The following is a 20,533-nucleotide window of genomic DNA, read 5'->3' on the forward strand; positions in this document are numbered from 1 at the left end:
CTCCCTTTCCGGCCAGGGTAGGGCACGCGTCACAGACACCCAGGGAGTGAAGGAACGCCCGAGTGGGAAGTCCCTTCGCTCCCGAGCTGTGTGGTCGCTTTTCTCCGGTGGTGGGAAGGGCACCTGCGGACGCGGAGTTTGCCCCGGGAGTGAAGTCTTTCGTCCAGTGGCGCCACCGCCTCCCTCCCTGGTTCTCAGCCTCCCCAGTCCCTGTCCCCGCCCGGTCCTCGGAGCAAGTCGCCGGCCAGGCTGCACGGAGGTCTCTCGGGGTCGCGCGCTCCGGGTCGCTGGGCTCAGGTGTCGGGTAGCGGCTGGGCTTGGGAAGTGTTGCGAGGGGTGCTCCCCATCAGCGAGGTTTGGGTTGGTGTTCCGGCGCAGGACCCGTCACCCCACCCGGCCCGGGGAGGACCCCTCTGTCGCCCCGCCGCTGAGGCCGCCTCTGCGTCGTGCGTTTGCAGAGGTGCCAGACGTTCTCCCGGCGCCTTCGTCCGTGGGGCTCCTTTGAACCCCGGGCCAACTGCCACGCGTGTCCCCTCCCCTTACACCTGCTAGTGAGAGTCCTCACCTGGTTTGCTCTCTCAGGGCACAGGCTTGTCTCTACGACGCCGCCCGCACGTCTAAGGGCGCCTTGTGGGGACGGTGACAGCGCGCTCCTTCCCCACTCAGATCGCTGCATTTATTCCCGAACCAAGATCTCCTGACCGTGGTGCGTGCGGCCGAGGAAGCGAGAGTCGTCGTCGCTGTCGTCCTTGTCCGTTTTCCCAGAGGAAATCCGCCTGGCTGATAACCCGAAGCTGAAGAGCGGGCTCGCGCGCACCTGCCCGTTCCGAGACCCCAGGGAGGCCCCCCGCACCGCTCCCTCACCCATGTGCGTCGGTGAGATTTTAAAGGTCACAAAGGCTCTGTGCGGGAGAAGGAGCTCGGAACCGGCCGCCGCGTGCAAGGAGGGCGGCGGGCGCGCGAATGGCCAGCGTCCCCCCGGCGGGAGGCTGCGGCGCGGCCCAGGGCCCGACGCGCACGGAAGCTCCCCGCGATGCGTGACTAGCGCCGGCAGGCGGTTCTCTGCGGCGGGGCGGGGGTTCCGGTGCACCGAGGTAAGGAATGAGGCGCGTACGTGACCCCTGGACGCCCGCGTTACCCAGTTCTTGAGACAGACAGTGCGGGTTTGAGCCCCGCGGGGTCTCCAAGCCTTCCGACGCTCAGCCCGCGCCCCACCGCCCCACAGGGCAGGTGCTAGTCTTTGCCCCCTTGAATCCCGTTCGTGGTGGCAGCCAGGGGTTGCGCCTGCTCCCCACGAACGAGGAATTTTTGGTAATTGCGCTCACAGACGTCCTTAGACCGTGCCCCCCGTGCGCGCTGCTGCCCGCGGCGACGGCTGGGCGAAGTCGGAGGCGCGCGGCCCCTCTTCCTTCCACGCGGCGGTGACGCGGGCGCTCTCAGGGGGGGTCCTCGGCCGATGTTCCGCGTGCCCCGCTGTGTCCAACAGCAGGACCGCTCCCTGCGTCACTTGGGCGTTTTGCTGTTCGGCTGTTCTTACTCATCTTTATCTTCCTCTTCTCTTCGACTGGCTCGCGGAGAGAGTATCTCATATTCAAGGGCTTCCGAGTATCAAGAGATACACCTGCCGCTGGTTGTGCGTTCGTGTACAACTCATTAAGTTTCAAAAATGAACATTTTAATTATTCACATACTATTTTTCACAGTATATTTAAAAACTAAATTCAAAAATCAGATTTCCCTCACGCACTTACGTATTCATTAAAATTCAGGCCTAATATGTTATTTTATCTTTAAGCGTTGGAAACACCTTAGTCTTGCGTCGTTAGAGAATGATGTAGTAATGTGTTCCCGAATCCCAGTGGTTCTGGAGTGTAGTATTAGCATCACCTCCCGGGTCTCACCAGACCACAGATGGCTGCACCCCCACGCCCGGAGTTCCTGACTCCTCCGTCCGTGCCGGGGCCCGAAAATCTGTATTTTTAGCAGGATCTCGGGTGATGCTGGTGCTGGGTGGTCCAAATGCCTGACAGAACCAATGCCTGACACCGAAACCTGTTTCTAAACTGTAAAAACCTGGGTTTATATTTGAATCATCAGCATTTTTCTTACGCTTTTTATTCCACGGGATACAGGTTTACTCACCCAATCTACGGAGTGGGCTTTTCCTTCTTCTGCCAGGCGGAGATTATGGACAATGCCAGGCCTGGAACCTGAGACTGAATGCACCTTGCAAAATGAGTCTATCCCAGTCCTTTACCCGGCTGGAGAGGCTCCTCCAGTGGGATTTTGTACTCTACACCGTGACATTTTCCAGTGGTTTGCTGTGGCCATCTATGGTTCTATTTTTTCTGATGCCGGCCTGTCCAAGAGGCTTTTGATCTGAATGACTTGTATTCGTGGTGATTGCTAGGATAGAAGCCAGTTTTGTCCCTGCTGCTTCTGAGCTGGGCCTGGGCAGATTCAGATGAATCTAAAGCCTTTAGTGATATTAATTCACAAACACCTTCTTTCCAACATTCAAGACCTATAAAATTCATATTATTCTTGCACATCAAAGTATAACAAAATACATTTTAGGGAAAAGTCGATGTATATTCCTAAAGAAAGGTATTTTTACACCACACAGCTTGGGTAGGCCTGGGGATGTAGCTCAGTGGTAGAGCACATGCTTTGCATGTATGAGGCCCCGGGTTCAATCCCCGGCATCTCCAGTCTCTTGTTGCCCGTTGGGTACATTTTTGAAATGCTCATCTTAAAGCAGACATACTTGGTTTTTAGGACTTTTGGTATTTCCAAGCAGTTTAAACAATGCTCATCTTAAAGCAGACATACTTGGTTTTTAGGACTTTTGGTATTTCCAAGCAATTTAAACTTTAAACAAGTAAATCACACTTCGTTCTAGTTAGTCAAATTCGCTGCTGAAAAAAAAAACACTTTGCTACCACTGCCAAGAGCACTCAGACTGGTGCTCTATCCCTGTTTTGGAGGATAGTTAAGAGACATTAGGGGGAGACCATGGACTGGTTTGTTTCCACTCCTGCAACTATGCTTTTTCAACAATTCCTTGACCCTGGTCACAAGTGCTTCTACCTTACCGAGCCATAAAAAATGTTTTTTCTCATTCCTTCTATTTTAGAAGAGTTCATATTTGAAGTCAACCGCTGAATAGAAAGTGCACCATTGGTTTACATGGGCGAAAGCATGACTAATTTCTAATTAGTTGGTTGCTGAGAATGTGCCTAGGAGAAATTGTAGGCAAAGAACAGTCTTCAGGTATAAGAGGTAAAAGAGACATGGCTAGAAATCTAGGCAGAGAGGGAGGGGGTTTTATTAGCTTCTCCTTGGTTCTTTTTGTAAAGTAGACAAAATGGCTTTTATCAACTGTCACCAGGGACACAGGCTAAAGAACAGTGTTCTCTAAAAACATAGGCTGAGAAGTTTGTTCTTGGAAATCCTATCAGTAAAAATAGAGTATCCTGGTTATCTGAGTGATGTGGCTCAGGTGACGGAGGCTTTAACAAAAGCTTTGCCATGACTTCGACATAGAAACTCAGACTCGACTTCCAACCACTTCCCAGAGTTTCAATAAGGATTCAGGAACATCTTTTAAAATTTCTCATAACTCTGTAGTTTTAAGAAAACAGGATGCTGCCACTTTACTCACAGTCCTGCTTTGCTTTGATTCTATAAAACTCTGCTTCAATTAAACGAAATCAAATGATATTAAATCAAAAAGTTAAACTTCACCCCCACCCCTACCCCCAAATTCTATAACTCTGCCTCTTGCTTTGTTTGGTCAAAGCCTGTACTTCTCTTTGCATTCCCCCCCTCCTTTGCCTGAGCAACAATTAAGTTCATCTTTTATGTGTTAAGACTGAGCAATTGTAATTTATTTAACATTTTTTAATATGGAAGATAAAAATAGATATTGTGACTGCATGGAGCACTGGGTGTTATGCACAAACAATGAATCATGGAACACTTCATCTAAAACTAATGATGTAATGTATGGGGATTAACATAAGAATAAAAAATTTTAAAAATTAAAAACAAATAGATATTGTGAGGTTAAGAAACAGAGACTGGTCTCTCCATAAAATTGAAATTAAAGTACCTGAACTTTCTATAGGGAAAGCCTACTTGAGACACACAAAAAACCCCCACAAAACCCTACATAAATACAAATATTGATTCACTTGCCTGGATCAAATTTAAAATGAACCTTGTGACAAACTGATAAACTAGGGATAAACTGTTAAGTATATTTACATATGCTAGATATGATGAAAGTTGTTATTAAAACTAAAAAAGAAGCTTGTACAAATCAATTTCTAAAGGAAACCAATTAGAAAATAAGCAAATTTATTCTTCATCTACCCAACAGTTGGGACAAAGGTAGAGCCTCTACTGAGGGAACCTTGATTGTTGACGATGCCAATGATGATCTATGTAACTGGGTGTGTGTGGCAGGTAGTGTTTCGATCTAAAATGAACTGCAGGTGCCATTTCATTCCTTTGCATTCAACAGTATTTTGAACAGGTGTTAATATCTTGTCTGAAACTCTCATTAGCCAATGAGCACTTGTTTTGAATTCAATCAAATTATAAATATTAGTAACTTTGTACTTCTAGGTAAAGAAAGAAAGAGAAAGAAAGAGAAAGAAGGAATTGACAGTTATGTCTCAAACCTCAGGTGCAGAGAAGAGATGTTCTTTCTCTAAGTCTGTCAGGCTCCCTGCTTTCCAACTGTGAGTGACATAGTCAGTGCTTTGCACTGTCTTGTCCACCAGGTGCTATAAGGAACACCTTCGTCCCCTCCGAGGTTTCTCTTCTACTCTTACATGACAACCACACTCACAACACTTCTGACACCGGGTGTGGGTGGGGTTTTCCCATATTAAGCAGCCGGTGTCTTACAATTTAACTCAATTCTGACAGATATAGTTAGATCCAACAGGTTAAGGGCTCAGTCCCACGAGACTGTCTCCTACTTCAGATGCCGGATGCAAAAACTGGGGGGCCCAGGTTCCCCACAGCTTGTCTGACTTGGCTTTACAAATCACAGGTTCCCGTGACCTCCTGATTATTTGTTAGAACAGCTCACAGAACTCAGGGAAACACATTTACCAGTTTATTCAAGGATATGATAAAGGACAAAGATTAACAGCCAGATGAAGAGATACACAGGGTGAGCAAGGTCTGGGAGAATCCCGAGCACGGCAGCTTCTGTCCCCTTAGAGTAGGGGTGTGTCACCCTCCCTGACTGGATGTGTTCAACAGCCTGGAAACTCCCCCAAACCCCATAGTTTGGGGATTTTATGGAGGCTTCCTCATGTAGGTATGATCAATTATTAACTCAATTTGCAGCCCCTCGGTCCTGTCCGGAAAATGGAAGGTGGGAGGCAGGGATGAGGAAAATCCCAAGCTTCTAATCTAAGCTTAGTCTTTCTGATGACAAGGCCCCACCAAGGAGCCATACAGAGTCACCTCATTAGAACAAAAATGCTCCTAGTGCTCTTATCACTTAAAATTTATAAGGGGGGAGGGTGTCTGGGTGGGTCAGTCAGTTAAGCAGCCGACTCTTGATTTCAGCTTAGGTCCTCATGATCTCAGGGTCATGGGATCAAGCCCTGCGTTGGGCTCTGCACTCGCACTCTTTCTAAAACAAGTAAATCTTTAAAAAGATTTAAAAAGGGGGGGGGCGATTTTATAAGGGTTTTAGGAACTCTGTGCCAGGAATAGGGACAAGGATCAAATATATATTTCTTATTATGAATCACAATATCACAGAAACTCTTAAGTGATGTTTCACTCAGTCATTGAAGCTTTCTTAAGTTGTGCCCTGAAACATAATTCTACCTTTCCAGTTTGCTAATAATATTTTATTGGAATTATTAGACATTTTAGCTCAAATCCCTATCGAAAGTACAAAGTTATTAATATATTATAATTCATCTGATTGAATTCAAAACAAGTGCTCTTTGGCTAATGAGAGTTTCAGACAAGATATTAACATCTGTTCAAAATACTGTTAAATCGAAAGAAATGAAATGGCACTTGCACTTTCTGAGGAAGGATGGAAGGAAGAGTAAATAAATTAGTAAGATAGTGAGTGAATGAGCAAATGAAAGAAACTTGTTTGAAGAAAATTCCACATGTGCATTAATTAATCCTTGTTATGGGCTGAATTGTGTCTCTCCAAAATTCAAATGTTGAAGTCCTACCCTCCAGTACCGCAGAGCGTGACTGTCCTTAGAGATAGGCTCTTTAAAGATGTAATTAGGTTAAAGGTGAAAGATTTCTGCGATCTGAAGAGAAGATGTAATTAGGTTAAAGTTAGCTCAGGAGGGTGGGCCTTAATCCAATATAACTGGTGTCCTTATAAAAAGAAGACATTACCACACAGACCCTAAGGCAAGACCACACACAGATGCTGGAAGAGGCTGGCCATCCACGAGCCAGGGAGACAAGGAGACAAGCCTTAGCAATGACTCAGCCAAGACCTGCAGACTTCGATCCTCAAGAATTGTGGTGAGAAAATAAATTTGTTGTTTCAGCCATCTCGTCTGAGGGACTTTGTTATGGCAGCCCAAGAAACGGATGCAATTCTAAATGCTATCCAGGAAGCAATTTCTAAAAATAACACGGTATTGTTACTCTCTTCACATGCCAGGGATAAAGGAGTTACGTTCCTTGGATACGTATTGGCAGTCAGCATCCATTCGCACACTCTTCTGGCTGACTGGAGGGCTTGGAAAGCTACGAGTGTATTTCCCAGAGCCCCTTTTACCTAAGGATCTTTACACAAAAGGTATTACAACAATTATTAGGCACACTTCTCGAGATTTACAAAACGGTATTATCCTGCTGATGCTGGCAATTCCCTGCTGGCCAAGCAAGATCGTGGACCTGTGCTTTCTCTGCAGTGTTGGGAATGGCCAGCAGGCCCCGGCGAAGATGCAAGATGACTCCAGACTCCGCAGTGAAAGAGAGAAGGCAAGGGGTCCCCGCCCAGAGACGAAGACCCTTCGCTCTTCTTTGCTCCCGCTTTTACTGGTCCTTCAGGAGAATCACAAATCCTTATCACTGTTTCTCAAGCACGTGATGTGTGACAAGGGGTCTTACTGGAACTAGGAGGATCTGTTTACAGGAAAGATAACGATACACTGATCAGCTGATCATCTTGTTCTACCAGTTCTGCTAAACGTAGCCTAGGGGACAATGCGTACATCTCTTGGATCCCAGGGCGGCTCTTTGGGCTAAGAAAGTTCGGGAAGGCAACTCCCAGCGGCATTCCCACGGCAGAGCACTAACGAGGGCCTCAGCATTCCAAAGGCCTGCGCCCTCCTGCGAAACCTTCCCTCGCCCCCAGCAGCCTCCCGGTTAACGTTTTAGCAAGCCAGGTACCATGGCTGAGTTCATGCTTTACATTAACCCCAACACGGCAGTGTTACAAGCCCCCTCTGGAAAGAGGAGAAAGTAATGGCAGAGTTACAGAGAAAGCAGTCTCCTAACCTGAACCTCGTGTTCCCCAGACCGCAGGGACAGTGGCACATTCGGGGCCTCAGCAGTGTTACTACTAGCTTGCCTTGCAGATCACTTCCATGCATGGACACTTTTTAGATCAGGGGAGAGCACTAACGAGGCCCCATAGGTATTGTTTGGAGTCACACTTGAAAGTCTGGGCTAAAGTCTGTTTCTCAATCACTTCTGCTGATTTCGTACTAACCACCAGCTTACCGTTGTAGTATCCAACTTACTGTTTTTAAATCCTTCCCGCTTAAAACATTTCGAGTGCGTCCCGTTTCCTACATTGAACTCTGAATTGTGCTTCAGATTAAGAAGTATCAAAATAAATACTGATAGTAATGGGTTATAACCTATTGAATACATAACAACCTATGAATGAGTCCATACAAATAAGTCAATAAAGAAGAAAGAAATATTCTTCTTCTTATAATAAGAAGTCAAATGATAAATGTAGAAAGAATGATGGATTTAGAAAATCGCCACTGGGGGGGTGCCTGGGTGGCTCAGTTGTTAAGCATCTGCCTTCAGCTGAGGTCATGATCCCAGGGTCCTGAGATCGAGCCCCGCATCGGGCTCCCTGCTCGGCAGGAAGCCTGCTTCTCCCTCTCCCATTCCCCCTGCTTGTGTTCCCTCTCTCGCTGTGTCTCTGTCAAATAAATAAAATCTTTAAAAAAAAAAAAAAAGAAAATCGCCACTGGGAAATCATAACATTAATTGATTTAGGCAAGGATCATCAGTGAGTGATAAATAGGTCAAAGTTGAATGAGAACACGATATTTACATAGTCTCCTCCTAAGATACTAACTGCAATAATAATAATAATAATAATAGTAATAATAAAAGAATTATGGAGAAGCCTGGCAGACATCATCATAAGCAAATGATCAAAATTAACATCACCGGTAATGGGACAACTGACATTTTATGTCCACTGATATGATGCACTGAAAAAGACACAATATCAGTTGTCTTGTATTCCCACCCAAAATACACAGCCTGAATTAATTGTGAGGAGACAGCAGACTAACCCAAATTATGGAATATTTTACAAAATAACTGGTCTGTACTCCCCAAAAATGCCAATGTCATAAAAGAAAAACAAAGCCTACAGATGAAAGGAGATGAAAGAGAATGACAGCTGAATTCAGCACATAATCAAAGATTTTCTTTTGCTAAAAAGGCATTGTAGGGGGAGGGAGACTAACATCGCAATATGGCAGAGTAAGAAGCTTGGCGCCTCCTTCCCTCCACAATGCACTATTCAGCAATCATTCATGGACAGATTCCCTTTCAGAGAAATCAGAAACTAACAGAAAGACTCCTGCACCCCAGGGGACTATAAAACCAGCCTCACTGAAGCTGGTAGGGAGATTCAGAATACCCTCTCACCAGAGACCCTGCCCGTGGTCTAGTGCCAAACAATCAGGAAAGCACCCCCTAACTCCCAGCTTCATACAAGGGGAGTAAAGGCTAATTTGTGCCTTCAGAACCCCAACTTTTCCAATGGGGCTCCCCAGAGAATTGGTTTCTGTCTTGCCATCCTTGGAGCTGTGACACTTCTCGCAGAGTTTTTCCATCTGGGGGAGAACTGAGGCAGCAGCTTGGGCTGGTAGGTGTCAACAGTCCTCCCTCCTGATCAGCATAGAACGCTAGCAGACAGGAAAAAAATCCCAGCTCTCAGGTTCCCCCTGGGGAGGAAAGGAGTGATTCACGTGCCCAGAGCCCCAACTTTTTGGGCTTCCCAAATAACTGGCACCTATATCACCAGTCCTGTTACTCTGATGGATCTGGTACAGTCTAGGCACCCACAGGAGAATGGACACAGAGGCGTGGGCAGGTAGAAGCAATAACTCCCCACCCACCCCAGCACAGAGCAGACAAAAACCAAACTGCCTACTTCTCCCTGGGGAAGGAGTTGTAGAGACACCCAGAATCTCTGGCTGAGCTGATCAGTGGAGGTCTTCTCCCACATTAGGCCATAAAGATTGAGAGAGGTTAGTGCTTTGTCTAATGTGCAAATACCAACTCAGAGAGTCAAGGAAAATGGAGAACCAAATAAAGATGTTCCAAACAAAGGAACAGTAAATCTCCAGTAACTGACAGTAATGAAGTAGAATTACATGATTTACCTGTCAAAGAATTAAAAATAACTCTCATAATGAGGCTCATGAAGGTCAAGAGAACAATGCATGAACGAAGTAAGCATTTTAACAAAGAGAGAGAAAATGTTAGGAAGTACCAGACATAAATCATAGACTTGAAGAACACAATAACTGGACCGAAAAATTCACTAGAAGGGTTCAACAGCAGCTGGATCAAGCAGAAGAAAGGATAAGATAACTTGAAAAGGTCACTGGAAGTAATTGAATCAGAGATGCAAAAAGAAAAAAGAATGAAAAAAAGTGAAGAAAGCTTAAGAAAATTATGGTACACCATCAAACAGAACAATACACACATTATGGAAATACAAGAAGGAGGACAGAGAAAGGAACAGAAAATTTATTCAAACAAATAACGGCTGAAAACTTCCAAATCTGGGTAAGGAAAGGGACATCCAGATCCAAGAAGCCCCAAGAACACAAAATAAGAGAAACGTAAAGAAATCTACACCTAGACACATTAATTAATTAATTAATTAATTAAGTTGTCGAAAGTCAAAGACAAAGAATTTTGAAGGCAGAAAGAGAAGAGTGCCCCCATAAGACTCAATGTATTTTTCAGTAGAAACCTTGCAGATGGGAAGGGAGCGGGATGATATATTCAAAGTGCAGAAAGAAAAATACTACCAACAAAAACTACTATCCCTAGCAAAACTCTCCTCAAAAATGAAGAAATAAAGATTTTTCCAAGATAAACAAAAACTGAAGGAGTCCATCATCATTAGACCTGCCTTACAAGAAATGCTAAAGACGGCTCTTGAAGTTGAAATGAAAGGACGCTAAATAGCAACACAACAACATCAAGTATGAAACTCGCAGGTAAAAGTAAATACATAGGCAAGTACAGAATACTCTATGTCTATAATGATGGTAAACAAATCATTTTTAATTCCACATAACAGTTAAAAGTCAAAATTATCAAAAATAACTATAACTAAAAATATGTTTAGAAGATACCCAATATGGACAGATGTAAATTGTAACAACAACAACATAGTGTGTGGGAGGAGCTCCTGGCTGCCTCGCTTGGAAAAGCTTGTGACCCTCAATCTCAGGGTCATGAGCCCAAGCCCCACGTCAGGTGTAGAGATTACTTAAAAAAAAAAAAAAAATGTTTATAAAAAAAAAGTGGTGGGAGAAGTTAGTGTCGAGTTTTTGTTTGCAATTGAATGTACATTGTTTTTAGCTTAAAACAGACTGTTACAACTATAAGATACTTTATGTAAGCCCCAAGATAACCACACATACACAAAAATACCTAAAGAAGTGACACAAAAGAAAAAGACAAAGGAATAAAAGCATATCAATTTTAAAAAGCAACAAAACATAAAGGAAGACCGCAAGAGAGAATAAGAGACCAAATGATTACAAGATTAACAGGAAACAACTAACAAAATGGCAATAGTAAAATTCTTCCTATCAACAATTACTTTCTTTTTTTTAATTCAGTAACTTTTTTTTTTTTTCTTAAATGCCTATAAGATTTTGCAATTAGAAATAACCCGGTAACAGAACAACCCTACAACCCTCAAGCCAAGCCCCTCCACCAGCCCATACTCGCCCCTCGCAGCTCTGCGCTTGCGCAGACCTCCCCCGGGGACTTCGCCCAGCTCCAACAATTACTTTCAATGTAAATGGTTTAAACTCCCCAAACAAAAAATACAGACTCAATGGCTAAAAAACAAGACCCAATTGGGGCGCCTGGGTGGCTTGGTCCTTTAAGCATCCGACTTTTGATTTCAGCTCAGGTCATGATCTCAGGGTCATGAGATCAAGCCCTGTGTTAGGCTCCATTCTGAGCGTGGAGCCTGCTTAGGATTCTTTCTCCCCTTGCCCCTTTCCCCACACTCTTTCTCACAAAACAAAACAAAACAAAACACCCCAACTATATACTGTCTACAAGAAACTGACTTTAGATGTAAAGGCACACATAGGCTGCAAGTGAAGGGATGGAAAAAGATACTCCATGCAAATGGTAACCAAAGGAGAGCAGGGATGGCAATACTTAGAGTAAGTATTATATTTAATATGATATTAGAGGGGTGCCTGGGTGGCTCAGTCGTTAAGTGTCTGCCTTCGGCTCAGGTCATGATCCCAGGGTCCTGGGATCGAGCCCCGCATCAGGCTCCCTGCTCAGTGGGAAACCTGCTTCTCCCTCTCCCACTCCCCCTGCTTGTGTTCCCTCTCTCGCTGTTGCTCTCTCTGTGTCAAATAAATAAAATCTTTAAAAATAAATGTTTAATATAATATTAGAGAGAGAAAGTCAAAATGCCACAAGAGACAGAGAAGGACATTTTATAATGATAAAAGGATCAATCCACAAGGATGATATAACAATTATAAATATATATGCACCCAATATCAGAGTATCTAAATATATATAAAGGAAACGTTGGTAGAACTGAAGAAAGAAATAGATAGCAATACAAGAGCATCCAGAAAGTATGTCAATCAAAGTATATCAGTAAGGAAACAGAGGTCTTGAATAACACTACAGACCTAATAGACCTAAAGGTCATATAAACTTCACTCAACAGCATCAGAATACATTCTTCTCAAATACACATGGATTTTTCTCCAGGACAGATCATATATTAAGTCACAAAACCAGTCCTAACAAATTTAAGAAGATTGAATTCATACCAATTACCTTTTCTCACTACCATGGAATAGAATTAGAAATCAAATGCAGAAGGAAAACTGGAAAATTCACAAATACGTAGAAATTAAATAATACACTACTGAACAACCACTGAGTTAAAGAAAATATCAAAACAGAAATTAGAAAAAAAACCTTGAGAAACAAGAACAAAAATACAGATACCCAAACTTACGGGATGTGGCAAAAGTGGTACTAAGAGAGAAGTTCATGGCAATAAATGCTTACATTAAAAAAGAAGAAATACTTAAAATAAACAATTTAACTTTATACCCCAAGGAACTAAAAAAAAGAAAAACAAAGTAAGCCCAAAGTTAGCAGAAGGAAGGAAATAGTAAAAAAATAGAGCAGAAATAAATGCAATAGAGAACTAGGAAAACAATAGGAAAAAATCAGCAAAACTAAGAGTTCATTTTGCAAAGATAAATATTGATGAACACTAGCTAAACTAATGAGTAAAAAAGGAGAGAAGACTCAAATAAAATCAGAAATGAAAGAAGAGATGTGACAACTGGTACCGCAGGGACAAAGAGGATCATCAGAGCTAACTATGAACAATTAATGCCACCAACTGGACAACCCAGAAGTGGATAAATTCTTTTTTTTTTTTAAAGATTTTATTTATTTGACAGAGAGAACACAAGCATAGGGGGAGAGGGGAAGAAGCAGGCTCCCTGCTGAGCAAGGAGCCCGATATGGGACTCGATCCCAGGACCCTGGGATCATGACCTGGGCCAAAGGCAGCTGCTTAACCAACTGAGCCACCCAGGCGTCCTGAAGTGGATAAATTCTTAGGCACATATAACCTGCCAAGACTAAATCGTGAAAAAATAGAAAGTCTGAACAGACCTATAAACATTATGGAGATTGAATCAAAACTCTCCCAACAAAGTAAAGCCCAGAACCAGATGGCTTCACAGGCGAATCCTACCAAACACTTAAAAAACAATTAATGTAAATCTTTCTCAAACTCTTCCAAAAGCTGAAGAGTAGGAAATACTTCTAAACTCATTTTATGAGGTCAGCATTTCCCCACTATCAAAACCAGACAAATACATCACAAGAAAAGAACGACAGGCCAATATCCCTGATGAATATAGATGCAGAAAATTTAAACAAAATCTAGCAAACTGAACCCAATAATACATTAAAAGGATTATATATCATGACCAATGGAATTCATTCCTGGGATGCAAGGATGGTTCAATACCCACAAATCAATCAATGTGATACACAACATTAATAAAATGAAGGATAAAAATCATATGATTATCTCAAAAGACAGAGAAAAAGCATTTGACAAAATTCAACACCTTTTCATGATAAAAGCTCCCAACAAACTAGGAATAGAAGGAGAGCCCCTCAATATAATAAAGTCTGTATATGAAAAGTCGACAGCTAATATCATACTCAACAGTGAAAAACTGAAACCTTTTCCTCTAAGAGCAGGGACAAGGCAAGGATGCCCATTCTGACCACTTCCATTCAACATAGTAGTAGGAGTTCTAGCCAGAGCAATTAGGCAAGAAAAAAGAAATAAAAGGCATCCAAAAAATAGGTAATAAGGCATCCAGAAAGTAAGAAAAAAGTAGAATTGTAAACCCTAAAGACTTCATTAAAACACTGTTAGAATTAATGGATAAATTCAGTTTAGTTGCAGAATACAAAATTAACATACAAAAGTTAGTTATGTTTCTATACACTAACAATGAGCTATCTGAAAAGGAAATTAGGAGAACAATCCCATTTATAATAGCTCCAAAAAGAGTAAAATACCTAGGAATAAACTTAACTGAGGAAGTGGAAGGAAGACTTGTATACAGAAAACTATAACACTGATGAAAGATGTTAAACAAGACACAAACAGAAAGATGTCCCATGTTCACGGGTTGGCAGATTTAACACTGTTTAAATGTCCATACTACCCAAAGCAATCTAAAGATCAATGCAATCCCTATCAAAATCCCAATGGTATTTTTTACAGAAATAGAAACATTATTATAAGTTTCATATCGAACCACTTATAGTCAAATCAACCTTGAGAAGAACAAAGCTGAAGGCATCACACTTCCTGATTTCAAAACATATCACAAAGCCACAGTTTTAAAACAATAGGGTACTGGCATAAAGACAGACATATAAACCAATGGGACAGAATAGTGAGCCCAGAAATAAATCCATGCATATATGGTACTGATCTTTGACAAGGATGCCAAGAATACCAGTGGGGAAAGGATAGTATCTTCAATATACAGTGCTGGGAAAACTAGATATTCACATGCAAAAGAATAAAATTGAATCCTTAAATCAACTCAAAATGAATTAAAGACTTAAATGTAAGACCTGAAGCTGTAAAATCCTGGATAAAAACCTAGTGAAAAGCTTCATGACACTGGTCTTAGCAATGATTTTCTGAATAGGACACCAAAAGCAAAGGCAACAAGAACAGAAATAAGCAAGTGGGACCACATCAAACGGAAAGTCTTCTGCATAACAGAAAGAAAAAAATGAGTGGAAACAAATCTCCTGGTAGATTGAAAAAGCAACTTAACACAATGGGAGAAATTATTTGCAAACCACGTGTCTGACAAAGGATTAATCTCCAAAATAGGTAAGGAATTCCTACAACTCAATTAAAAAACAAAACAAAACAAAACAAAACAAAAAAAACGAAACTGATCACCTGATTTAAAAATGGGCTAAGGACTTGAATAGACATCTCTGATGAAAACGTACAAATAGTCAACAGGTATATAAACGATGCACAACATCACTAATAATGAGGGAAAAGCAAATTAAACTACAATGAGATATTTTCAATCCACCTGTCAGGGTGGCTATTATCAAAAGAATAAAATACAACAAGTATTGGTCAGGATGTGGACAAATTGCAACTGTTGGTTGGAATGCAAAATGGTGCATCAGCTATAAAAAACAGAATGGCGCTTCCTTAAAAAATTAAAAATAGAACTAGCATATAATCCCACAATCCACAATACCCAAATTGTGGGTATTTATCTAAAATAATTGAAATCTGGATCCAGAAGAGGCATTAGTACTCTTTTGATCATCACTGCAGAACTATTCACAGTAGCTAATACGTGAGACGTACCTAAATGTCAATAGATCAGTAGATAAAGGAAATGTGATATGGGCATACACGGGAATACTATTCAGCCTTTAAAAAGAAGGAAATTTTATAATATGTAAAACATGGATGAACTTTGATAACATGATGCTAAGTAAAATAAGTTAGTCATAAAAAGACAAATGCTGCATGATTCCACTTACATGAGGTGTCTACTATAGTCAAATTCATAGAATCAGAGTGGAATGGAGGTTACCAGGGGTTGAGGAGAGGGGGAAAGAGGGAGTTACTAATCATGGGGCATAAGGTTTCAGTCAAAGATGAATAAACTCTAAAGATCTCCTGTAAAACATTGTACCTACAGTCAACAATAATGTATGGTATACTTAAAAACTGGTTAAGATGGGGTGCCTGGCTGGTTCAGTCTCTAGAGTGTGTGACTCTTGATGTTGGAGTGGTGAGTTCCAGCCCCACACTGGTGGTAGGGTCTACTTAAAAAAAAGATTGGTTAAGGGCACCTGGGTGGCTCAGCCGGTTAAGCGTCTGCCTTCGGCTCAGGTCATGATCCCGGGGTCCTGGGAGATCAAGCCCCGCGTCGGGCTCCCTGCTCCGCGGGAAGCCTGCTTCTCCCTCTCCCACTCCCCCTGCTCGTGTTCCCTCTCTCGCTGTGTCTCTCTGTCAAATAAATAAATAAAATCTTAAAAAAAAAAAAAAAAGGTTGGTTAAGAGAAGAGATCTCATGGTCAAGTGTTTTTACCAAAATAGAATAAGAAAGTTTCTAAAAGGACATTACAGGGACAATTAACAGTCTGAATAAGCCCTGTTTATTACATAATGATATTATATCAATGTTAATTTCTGATTTTGATAATTAGGCTGCAGTTATGTAAATGAATATTATTATTAGGAAACATACACTGAAGTATTTACAGGTAAAGGACCATCACGGTCTACAACTTCCTCTCCAATGAGCCACCAAAAATTTTATATATATATATAATAATAGGGTAAACTAAATGAGATAAAATGTTCATATTTGGGAAATCTGGATGATGGGTAAGTAGGAATTCTTTGTTCTATTCTTGTAACTTTTCTGTAAAAATAAAATTACTTTAAAAGTAATAGTTAAGGGGCGCCTGGGTGGCTCAGTCGGCTAAGCGGCTGCTTTCAGCTCAGGTCATGATCCCAGGATCCTGGGATCGAGCCCCGCATCGGGCTCCACGCTCAGCGGGAAGCCTGCTTCTCCCTCTCCCTCTGCCTGCCACTCTGCCTACTTGTGCTGTCTCTCTATTAAAAAAAAAAAAAAGTAATAGTTAAAAGAAAAGTAAAAGAATGAAATATAAACTAGAATAGTCAAGTCACCTAACAACATTCCACATTTGGTTAATGGCAGGTCTGGACATGCTATGCCTTTGTCACCCCAAACTCCGTGCTCCCTTCCTTCTGTGCTCAGTCACTTAAATACTAGCCTTTTCTCTGCACTTACAGGAACACAGATTTTATTTTTTACAACAACAATTTGATCCATTGAGTGAATACTGCTTTCCCCAGACAGAGGAAAACATCTCTGGACTGAATTCACTTGTTAATTTATGCCCAGTGCAGAATCTTACAAAGTTTGCATTATGAAGAAACCGATTCAACTTTTGGCTGAGTTTGAGGAGATGGCAAAGCTCCATTAAGGCACCTTAGATAACCCCTTTCGGAGCGCAGAACCAAAACAAAAGCAAAACAAAACAAAGCCAAAAAAACCCCCAAAAAACCAAAACCAAAAAAAACTTAGAAGACCTGACCTCCAAATTCTCTGACATCAAACAGTTAGGAACATCCAATAAGAAACAGAATGGAGAGTGAATTTCCAAAGAGAACTCCCCATTAGCACAAATGCATGCTCAGGAATACATCAGTAGGTTCACCTATTAAGTAAAGAGAGAAAGAGGATAGGATTGTTCCTTACTGCTCTATAATTAAGCAGAGGGAATGGATATATCTACTTTTTTTTCTGCCAAAGATCATTCCAAAAACATCTTGAAAAGGAGTCATTTTCGAGCAATACCTCCTGGGAGCTGTAGAAATAAGCTTCCTCAATCTGGGGAATTTTTCCCCTAAAACTTGATGCCAATTCCCTTTGATTATGTCTTACATTTATGCTTTCTGCACCTCCGTTAGGTTGCTTAAAATATATATATTTTTTCATTTTAAATCTATCTTCCAAAAAGAAAATAAATAACTTAGGAAAATAAATCTGAAATTTCACATTCTTTGTCTTGGTTAGTGGTTTTTCAGAATGATTGTGCGTTCATGGTAACTCCCACATACACTGTAGTTGCTCTTGGTATAAAGTTCAAACACCCCAACATGGCGGATGAAAGCCCGTCCTTAGCCCTATCCTTTTCCAGCCTCATTTCTCATCCTGCTTGTGTGCACCCTTTCTGCTCTAGCTATGTTGGCCTTCCTTCAGTCCTATGCGCCCTGCCTGGTTTCCTCTGCGGGACGACTCTATGCTCTACCTCTTTCCCACATAATTCTTCCTTTTCTTTACAACTCAAGTCTCTCCTTCTCTGACTTCCCTGATTAAGTGAAATCTCTTGCGTATGTTCTCCTAAATCTTAGTCATTATTTTTGTAGCATTTATCATAGCCATGACATTTTCTTTCTCTTGGTGATCATGTAATTGATTTCCATCTCCTCCTCCTTCCCCGCTAAGCTCTTATCTCCTTTGAGGTGGAGCCCAGAACTGCCGAGCTTACCTTTCCGTATTTTGGAGAAGTAGGCATACAATACATAATTCTTTAAATAACTGAGGGAATGAATGAACTTCATAACTGTCAGCTAAAAGAGATGAAGGTAGATCTACTTCTTGGGTCCAGCTATTAGAGTTGTTTGTGCATGCAGAATTCCTCCAGAATTCATTTCAGTGGTCACAGATCCAGAAGTGTACTGTCTTGAAATCGGCATGCTGGCCCAGAGTCATGACAACTCTAACCAGATGTCTGCCTCTCGTGGCCTAATTTAAGTCTACTTAGAAGAGGGATTAAGAATCCTATAAAAAATAACATCAAGAAGTAAAATATCTCCCCATAATACCTTATGTTTGCTTAATGCCCATTTTTATTTAATGTATTACTTTATGAAAGTCAAAGATTTTTTTTCAGTGGTTCATGGGCACCCAAGAACCTAGGAGGTCAATGAGCATCTTTATTCAATTAATTAACATATAATGTATTATTTGTTTTGGGGGTACAGGTCTGTGATTCATCAGTCTTACACAATTCACAGCGCTCACCATAGCACATACCCTCCCAATGTCCATCACCCAGCCACCCCATCCCTCCCACCTCACTCCACTCCAGCAACCCTCAGTTTGTTTCCTATAATTAAGAGTCTCTTATGGTTTGTCTCCCTCTCCGGTTTCATCTTATTTCATTTTTTCTTCCCTTCCCCTATGATCCTCTCTCGTTTCTCAAATTCGTCATATGAGTGAGATCATATGATACCTGTCTTTTGCTGATTGACTTATTTCTCTTAGCATAATACCCTCTAGTTCCATCCATGTCGTTGCAAACGGCAAGATTTCATTTTTTTTTTGATGGCTGCATAATATTCCATTGTATATATATACCACATCTTCTTTATCCATTCATCTGTTGATGGACATGTGGGCTCTTTCCATAGTTTGGCTATTGTGGACATTGCTTCTATAAACACTGGGGTGCAGGTACCCCCTCAGATCCCTACATTTGTATCTTTGGGATAAATACCCAGTAGTGCAATTGCTGGATCGTATGGTAGCTCTATTTTCAACTTTTTGAGGAACCTCCATACTGTTTTCCAGAGTGTCTGCACCAGCTTGCATTCCCAGGTAAGTGAACATCTTGAAAGAATATATAAAATTTATCCATATGTCTGTTGGCTTTTTGCTTTTGTTTTTGGTGGTAGTTATAAGCCAGTTTTCATCAGATAATCTAATGAGTTCATGTGCCATACAATTTTAAGAACTATTATTCTAAAGCATATGGACACTGTTTGATTTTATAAATAAAATTATCTGAAATGCAAGACCATGACTTTGAACTAAGAAATATTAGGTTAAGACCCTAGCTTGATTATTTATTTACTAGCTGTGATTTGGGCAAGTTACTTCGCTTCTCTCTGATTCTGTTTTCTCATCCATAACATGTGCATAATAATGCTTACTTTTATGAGTATTTTTAGCGATTTAAGGTATGTGAGAAAATACACAAAGTGAAACAGAGTAAGTGTTCAGTAAATTGCAACCATTTTTCATCTATGTATGATGTAAGTAGATGGCTTGAGTTTGGAAAACCAGCAGAATCTGTTTTTAAACGAATTAAAAATTGTCCAGTTTTATTTTAGAAATTCTGTCTACGATTGATCTTGAACACCCACAGCAGAACCATATGGTAAATCACCAGTGGAGAGGCAGAGAATCATCGCGAATGCAGCTGTAATGAGAGGTCGCAGAGATCAGAGCTCCCAAGCAGTAGACCTGATACTGAGGTTAAGCTGATTTCAGACTAAAAAGTTTGAATAAATTGACAAAAAAAAAAAAGGCAACGAAAAAAGCCCCGCAGGCCCCGCTGGGAGTCGAACCCAGGATCTCCTGTTTACGAGACAGGCGCTTTAGCCAACTAAGCCACGGAGCCCGCCGGCGCCCGGGGAAGGCGCTTTCCTGATCAGCGGCCCTGCACCCGGCGACAGGCCGCGCCCGCTCCGGCGCGCAGGATCGCGCGGCCCGGCGGGACCGGGACGCGGCGGTGGAGACGCGGGCGCGCGCCCTGGCCTCGCGCAGTTCCGGGGGCCCGCGCGGCCGCAGCGGCCGGACCTCCGAGCGGGTGGGCGCGGGCCGCGCTCGCGGCGGAGCCCCCACAACTCCCGCCGGCGCCCGGCGCTTCCGGCGGTCCGAGCGCGCAGAGCAAACCCCGACCGCCGGCGCCCAGCGCCTCCGGCCGGCTCGGCCTCGGGGCGCGGCGGCATCCGCGGCGGGCGCTCGCTGCGGGGCCCCTGGCCCGCCCGCTGCGTCGGCCCCCGGGCCTGGCAGCGCCGGACGGAGCCCACCCGCGCCGCAGAGGGTGA

At 42.5% G+C, this 20,533-nt stretch overlaps 2 non-coding genes across 2 annotated transcripts; one reads left to right on the plus strand and one right to left on the minus strand.

The window, feature by feature from the left end:
• Positions 1–2,639: 2,639 nt before the first annotated feature.
• Positions 2,640–2,711, plus strand: TRNAA-UGC. Its single transcript has one exon. It is a non-coding gene; the product is annotated as a tRNA-Ala (tRNA).
• Positions 2,712–20,029: 17,318 nt separating this feature from the next.
• Positions 20,030–20,103, minus strand: TRNAT-CGU. Its single transcript has one exon. It is a non-coding gene; the product is annotated as a tRNA-Thr (tRNA).
• Positions 20,104–20,533: the final 430 nt, after the last annotated feature.

The sequence above is a fragment of the Mirounga leonina genome, unplaced genomic scaffold (genome assembly GCF_011800145.1).
Source record: "Mirounga leonina isolate KUSES-001 unplaced genomic scaffold, KU_Mleo_1.0 Mir_366, whole genome shotgun sequence".
Classification (NCBI taxonomy): Eukaryota; Metazoa; Chordata; class Mammalia; order Carnivora; family Phocidae; genus Mirounga; species Mirounga leonina.